This window comes from Curcuma longa, chromosome 14 (assembly GCF_044706935.1).
Source record: "Curcuma longa cultivar G26 ecotype Majalengka, Jawa Barat chromosome 14, ITB_CL_G26_1.1, whole genome shotgun sequence".
Taxonomy (NCBI): domain Eukaryota; kingdom Viridiplantae; phylum Streptophyta; class Magnoliopsida; order Zingiberales; family Zingiberaceae; genus Curcuma; species Curcuma longa.
Window position 1 is genome coordinate 1,589,944 of NC_133874.1, and position 6,825 is coordinate 1,596,768.

Here is a 6,825-nt window from a genome sequence, read left to right on the forward strand (position 1 = left end):
ATTTGAACCTCCAAAATTCGTTATCTTCATCCTAATTTTCTGCCAAATAAATTACCACAAAATTAATATCCATAAATATCTCAAAAATGATAAGAAAAATAGAATGAAGACAATCATTAATCCAAGGTAAAGAAACAAGTTAAAAGCCCAATTTATAATATAAAATGCGATCAAATCAGTCCAAACTATCCCTAATTTACCCGCAGAAAATGCCCTTCATCAGATTCCCAACTCAACCCGACCCGACCCGTTAACGAGCTTAAAGGGATCGGGCACTGTAGATCCCGATCGCGAGCTGCTTCTCCTTTCTCCCGATCGCGCGTGACATCAGTCCTTGCTTCTTCGCTGCCGACGCCGCACACGAAGGCTGGACGCCAGTTGAGTGAGCTCCATCGTCGGTGCCATACACAGGAGGAGAAGAGCCGGCGATCGGGGTTGACTGGTTGGAGCTCGAATCGGCAGTGAAGGAGCTGCGAGCGGCGGCAAATCGGAGAAAAGGGAAACCGATAGGTAAGGCTAGGGTTCAGTTTGTGCTAGGGTAAACTTAGATCTATATCCTTTGCTGGATCTTGATTGTGTTCTTCTCCCCACAGCTCAAGCTGCCGATTGGGGCTTGCGTTGAGTTGAAGCCGCAAGAACAAGAAGAAAGGGGGATTTGGTCGGCGGCTAATAGGTAAGGGATTCGTTGGGATTTCTTTAGTTGTCCGTGGATCTTTGGTTTTCTGGATTTTCAGAGTTGGGATTTCTAATCAGGAGCTTGATTTGGAGTTTGGTCGTCCGGTGGAATCGTTGGGTTTCACCGTGAAGAGGAAGAAGGTAGGAGACCACGGATCTAGGGCATCTATTGCTATTAGAGGTGAGACTCTTACCTTGTATTTGGCTATTCTTGTTCAATAGAAAATCTTGTAGGTTAGATGATCTCGGTTCGGTGAAAGGGGTTACTGTTGAATTGATTTGTGTTGGGTTCTTGAGATTTGATCTGTGGTATTTTCAGGCTTCTGAAATAGATCTTGAAGCAGAGGATTTCCTCTAGTTTTGGCAGAGAAGGGAGATCAAAACTGGTCCTAGGACAGGAATTGGTTGGAAAGAAGATAAGGTTATTTTTTTAGAATTTAATTAGCTATGTTGGAGTTGCTGTTGATCTTGTTACTGTTGGATCTATTAGCTTACTTGGATAGGTTTAACCGTGGGATTAGGTTATACTAGATGGGCTAGTTTAACCCAAGTGTTGGATTAGGATTTATTTCCTTGTAATTTAATATGGGTGTGTATTTAGTGTTACTATGTTGTAATTTGCAGGATTGTGACTTACGATCCTATTATTACACAGAGTTTGGGTTATTTTCTAGGGTTCGATTGTTGACAGACATCGAATTCAGGTGGGTACCCTGTACTTGGTCAATACAGGTTCTCTACAGTGCATGTTTCTTCCTGTTGTTTTCTACCACGTTGAAACTGTTGTTACTTAGTTTATTTACTCCGTTGACATCTATTGATACTCGATGCTTGATACTTTTTGTTGAACTTCATGATGATCGGTATTTATACTATCCTGTTCACATGTTAGAGACATGGTTGATATCTTATACCGTTGATACTTGACACATGCTGGTTGACCTTAGGATTACCTACCTATTGTTAGGATAAATCTTAATTGTTGTAACCCTGACCGATGATGTCCTTTAGAGATTCATGTTGAACATGTTAAATGATTGTAGCTATTACATGTTGGGATGATCACCATACATTCATAATAGTTGTAGTTGTTGTTGGTGGTGGATCTTACCTGCACCGTGTTGTGGTGCCACATAGGTAAGAGGTTGCAGATCTTACCTGCACCGTGTTGTGGTGCCACATAGGTAAGAGGTTGCACTATAGTTGGGAGCAACCAGGACTAGCTTCATAGCCCTCCTGCCACACTGTCACTCCCTACTTATTTTAGTGGTCAGTTGTTGGAGGTTGCGCAGTATGTCCTGTCGTGCACCCCACTTCACTGCCATGAGGAGTGACTGGGGACGACGAGTGCAGACAGTGACGGATATTTTGATTGCTATGGTTGCTACGTATTTACATGCACCGTTGGTAGGTTGATATATATATTTAGTTTACTTTCATCATATGCTTACGATTGTTGCATTGATATGTTATGATTGTTGCACTGTGTGCCATGTCATACATGATACATGTAGATTCTTTTATCTGTTGCATAGTATGACTTGTTCCTGATTACCATGCTGATATACCATGACATATCCCTGATTCATGATACCTGTTGATTATGTATACATGTTGTACAGTAGGATTTACTCCTATTTTGTTTTGTTGATATACCATGATCCATGCTGATACCTGTTAGCTGTAGTTTAATTCTTCCTCAGTTTATTCCTGCTCACTCCAATTGATTCTTATATTATTTCTGCTGTTGTACTTTACATGCACTTCTTCCTGTACCCACTGAGTATTTAATGCTCACTACCCAGACCCTGGGATTGCATTGATTTCTCCCCAGGTAGCAGATAGATTACTTGGAGCTTGGAGAGGTTGTCTGATCGTATCCATCTCACCTGTAGAGGTTTTCTGTTGGTTTGTGTTCAGAGTTTTCGTTATTTCGTTATGGTTTATAGTGTATTTGGTTATGGATTTGTGGTTTGAGGACATGGACTCTTTTATGGTTTATTGGAGATGTTTGTCGTTGTTTGGTTGTATTCCTACTTCATACATGTTTCCATTTGTCGCATATTTGGTTATCTGTGTTGTGGTATGGTTGTATGGCTGTGTAAACCTTTTATCTTCAGTATTATATTTTTGTATCGCTTGTGGGACGTGTAGTCCTTATTCCGGCCATATGTGGCCGCGTATATTTGTCTGTATTTTTAGGAATTGTCATAGTTACTAGGGAGATGCTGTCGAAATTTTTCAGACGGCCTCCCGGGACGTGACAGATTTGAAGGGCCGAATGTCTAGCAGTGGAAGTCCTCAAGGCTGAGGGTCAAATGTTGAGCAAAAGTTCAATAGGTCTCGAGAACCGGGTTGGCAAAGGTAAATTCTCCTGATAGGAGTGGGTGAGGACGCATTCTCGGGAAGAGAATAATAGGCGTCGATCTAACCTAGAGTTTCACTGGAAATCTAAAAGTCAAGACCAGACAATTGTTAAGACTGTCATTTTCTTACTTTATTTATTTTGGACTAACCTTGTGATGCAAGAAAGGAGGGACCGAAACTTTAGGTTCGGGGCACCCCTATCTGGATCCAGGCGATTGGACAGTTCAGGCTCCTGAAAGAGATCCAGGCTCTTAGACGTTAGCTGATCGAGCCAACAAGGCGGATGAGGTGGCAAGTTCCTAGTGTTCAAGGCACCTCAGCCTCCACACATCCAGAAAAGCTCTAGGGGCCCGAATATGGATAAGACATTGTGGAGCCAAAGTTGATCTGGTAACCTCCACGTTAGCATCCAAGCGCTTGGAAGGAATATAGACGCCCAGAAGATGGCAAGTCAGTGTTAGAAGCGGATCGACGGGATGACGTGAAGACACCCGAAAGGAGTACCAGGCGTCCAGATCGACCTATATAAGCAACTGCGAGGGGAAACCCTAGAAGACACATATACGCTACTACGACAACTGTTCTACATGACCAACACATCCGAGATGTCATCGTAACACCGAGAAACTACACCAACTTCTGCACTAATCTTCTACTCCTTTAGTCGGTAACTTTATTTTCTCTTTCTTGTACTTAAATCTTTAGAACGGTAAAAGTTTACCATTCCTAACATCTTTGTAAAAGCGAAAACTCTCTCTTGTAAGAAGGAAGTTTCATAGTGAATTGCCCGTCGAAAACGATCAAGGATCGTGGGTCTTAGAGTAGCAGCCTATGGTTGTGAACTAAGTAAACAAAAGTGTTAACATCTTTCTTTTTACTGTATTTCACACTCTAGTTTTACATGGTTTTATGAACTTGTGAAAAAGTGACAAACGTGCTATTCACCCCCATCTAGCGCTCACCTCGATCCTACAATTAGTATTAGAGCGAGGAGTGCTCAAAATTAGTGCAACCACTAATCGAGCAAATTTATTTTTTTTACTCTAATTTTTAATTTATTTTCCTTCACACTACTAATCCAAGATCAAATCTTAGAACATATTTTTGTTTATTTTCTTTTTTGTGCAAGTTAATGACCCATCAAGAAGACTACAGTATTGTTAGACCCCCTCTCTGCTCCGGTGAGGACTTCATCTATTAAAATGGGAGGATGGAATACCACCTAAAGATGTAGGTGGAGATGTAGATAGTGATCCAGACCGGGCTCACTCTCCCAACTGATGTAGATGGCATCCCGTAGCCATGCGAGAAATGGGACACCACCATAAAGCGTAAAATAGAGGCCGATGCGAAGGCAACTCAAACTCTACAATACGACCTCGCCAAAGAAAAGCTCAATCGAGTTGGTCCCTTTATAAGTGCTAAGGACTTATGAGACAAACTCATTGAACGACTAGAGGGAAAGCCAGACACAAAAATAAGTAAGCACAACCTCCTTTTAAATAAATTATATAACATTAAAATGTAGGATGGTGAATCCGCGAGTAGATTATATGCATGGATTCGAGACCTACTCAATGGTCTGCATGTCATAGGATAACCTATGAAAAATAGAGATGTAATTAGGTATGCTTTGAAAGTGTTCCCTCGGAACACCTTATGAGCATCAATGGTTGATGCGCATAAAATTTTTAGGGACCTTTCCAAAATTAAATTAGATGAACTATTTTTAGAATTTGAGTTACACTAACAAACTAACGCCAATCCGGCTAAGAAAGAGATTGCACTTCTTGCATGGCAATTAAAGGAGCACAAACCAAGATGTCGACTCGAGCTCGAATTTAAAGACATATCAGATTCTGAAAGCAATGACGAAGTCACCACCGAACTAGTTAACCTAATTTAGAAATTGTTCAGAAAAAAGAAAGGGTTCAAGAAGTCAGACATGAGGAAGGGGATTGATGTAGTGTTTTGCTATGGGAAATTTTATTTTATTATTTATTTACATTATTTCCCTTTATTATAAATGTGTCACTTACACCCATCAAAATTAATTATTTATTTATTTACCAAACCTCTTTAATATCGTCTTAAATAGTACAAAAGGGTCCGGGTCGTCTCTCTCTCGGACTCAACGACAGGATGTTATTTTAAAACTGTTGCGGGGTTTTTATTATTGCGAATCTTAGTTATTCCTAACAATCTATTTAATCCTCTTATTCCCAATTTAATTCTACAAATTACAAAAGAATAATAAGTACACATATTATACATTCCTAATCGTACATTTACTCAAACAACAACACATTTATACAAATATACAAATCATGCAACATACATCGATTACAACATACAATATACAAATCATTTATACAACATTCAATAGCTCATTTTATTAATACAAGTTTAACATACAACATGAAACACACATATAGTTCAATTTGTATATATTATACAAACATACATGAATTCTACAATATACACATACACAACAAATATTACAACATACAATCCTCAAATACATAATACTAATATACACAAAGCATACAAACAAAATAACTTATTCTTGAACATGAATCAACTTTACAATATTCATCTACATGTGATCATACATACTGTACAACATGACTAAACTACCATAAAACATACATCCTACACTCTACACACCATACAATTGGCCAACCTAAATAGATAGTTCCACTTCAATTCATGACACAAGTTTGAATTTAAATTCCCATCATACACAACCGGTTTCAACAACTATCCATCCATGTACATTTAAACAAACAACCATCTTACAATTCATTCCATACATCAAGCATTTACATGATTCATCTCATTCAAACTTAAACTAACCAGTAACATTCCCAAGAGAACTTCATGCTATAGAACCAAACCAAACACTACATGATCAATCCACAGAATCAGGGTTCTTATTCAATTAACAAGTTAACAGATTACAACACCAAAGAATAGATTAGGAATTAGAGTTAGGAATTAGGGTTAAAACAGAATTAGGGATTAGGATTAGCAATTAGAAAGTATCTACAGTGTAAAGGGGGTTCCCAATTCAAGTAAAACAGAAATAAAACATAACGAACAGCTAACGAAAAGCTACAAACAGAAAAGTAATGGATCAAACAGCAATCTAGGGTTTAGAGATATCGTTCCCCAATCAACCACAGAATGAATGCCAGAAACAATGAAGATCGATCTGTGCCAACGAAGGTGGACCTCGCCGCTAGCCTCATGGCGAGACAGAATCGGAGAAGGGAAAAGCATCGAGGAAGTCCACCGTGATCTGCCATCCTGCTACAACCGCAGACAAGTCAGTAAACCAAGATAAACCAATCGTACTTACCCTTATCCGGCGACAGTGGAGAGGTGGAAGAAGAGCGAAGACCCTCTGCTACAACCGCAGACAGAGGCCAAGGGGAACCCTGCTACAACCGCAGACAGAGCCCAAGGTTGCCTTCGTGCTTCTGTGGAGACGGATGCAGTGGCTGTCGCCGGCGACCACCGGATGGAACAACCTCTCACAGCGACGGTCTCGAACGACAGAGAAGAGGGCTTGCGGAGGATATGATCTTCGTCGACTATCGGGATGGCCGGCACTGCATCGTAGTTGATCGGGGACACAGAGGTACGGCGGTGTGGCGGAGAAGATGACCGGAGCTCGGCGAAGATGAAGAAGAGGCGGAGAAAGAATCGCGAACCCTAGCTTCCGAGCCCCGTTTGCAATCGAGCCGGCGACGTTCTTTTTATCCCTTCAGTGAACCGGCC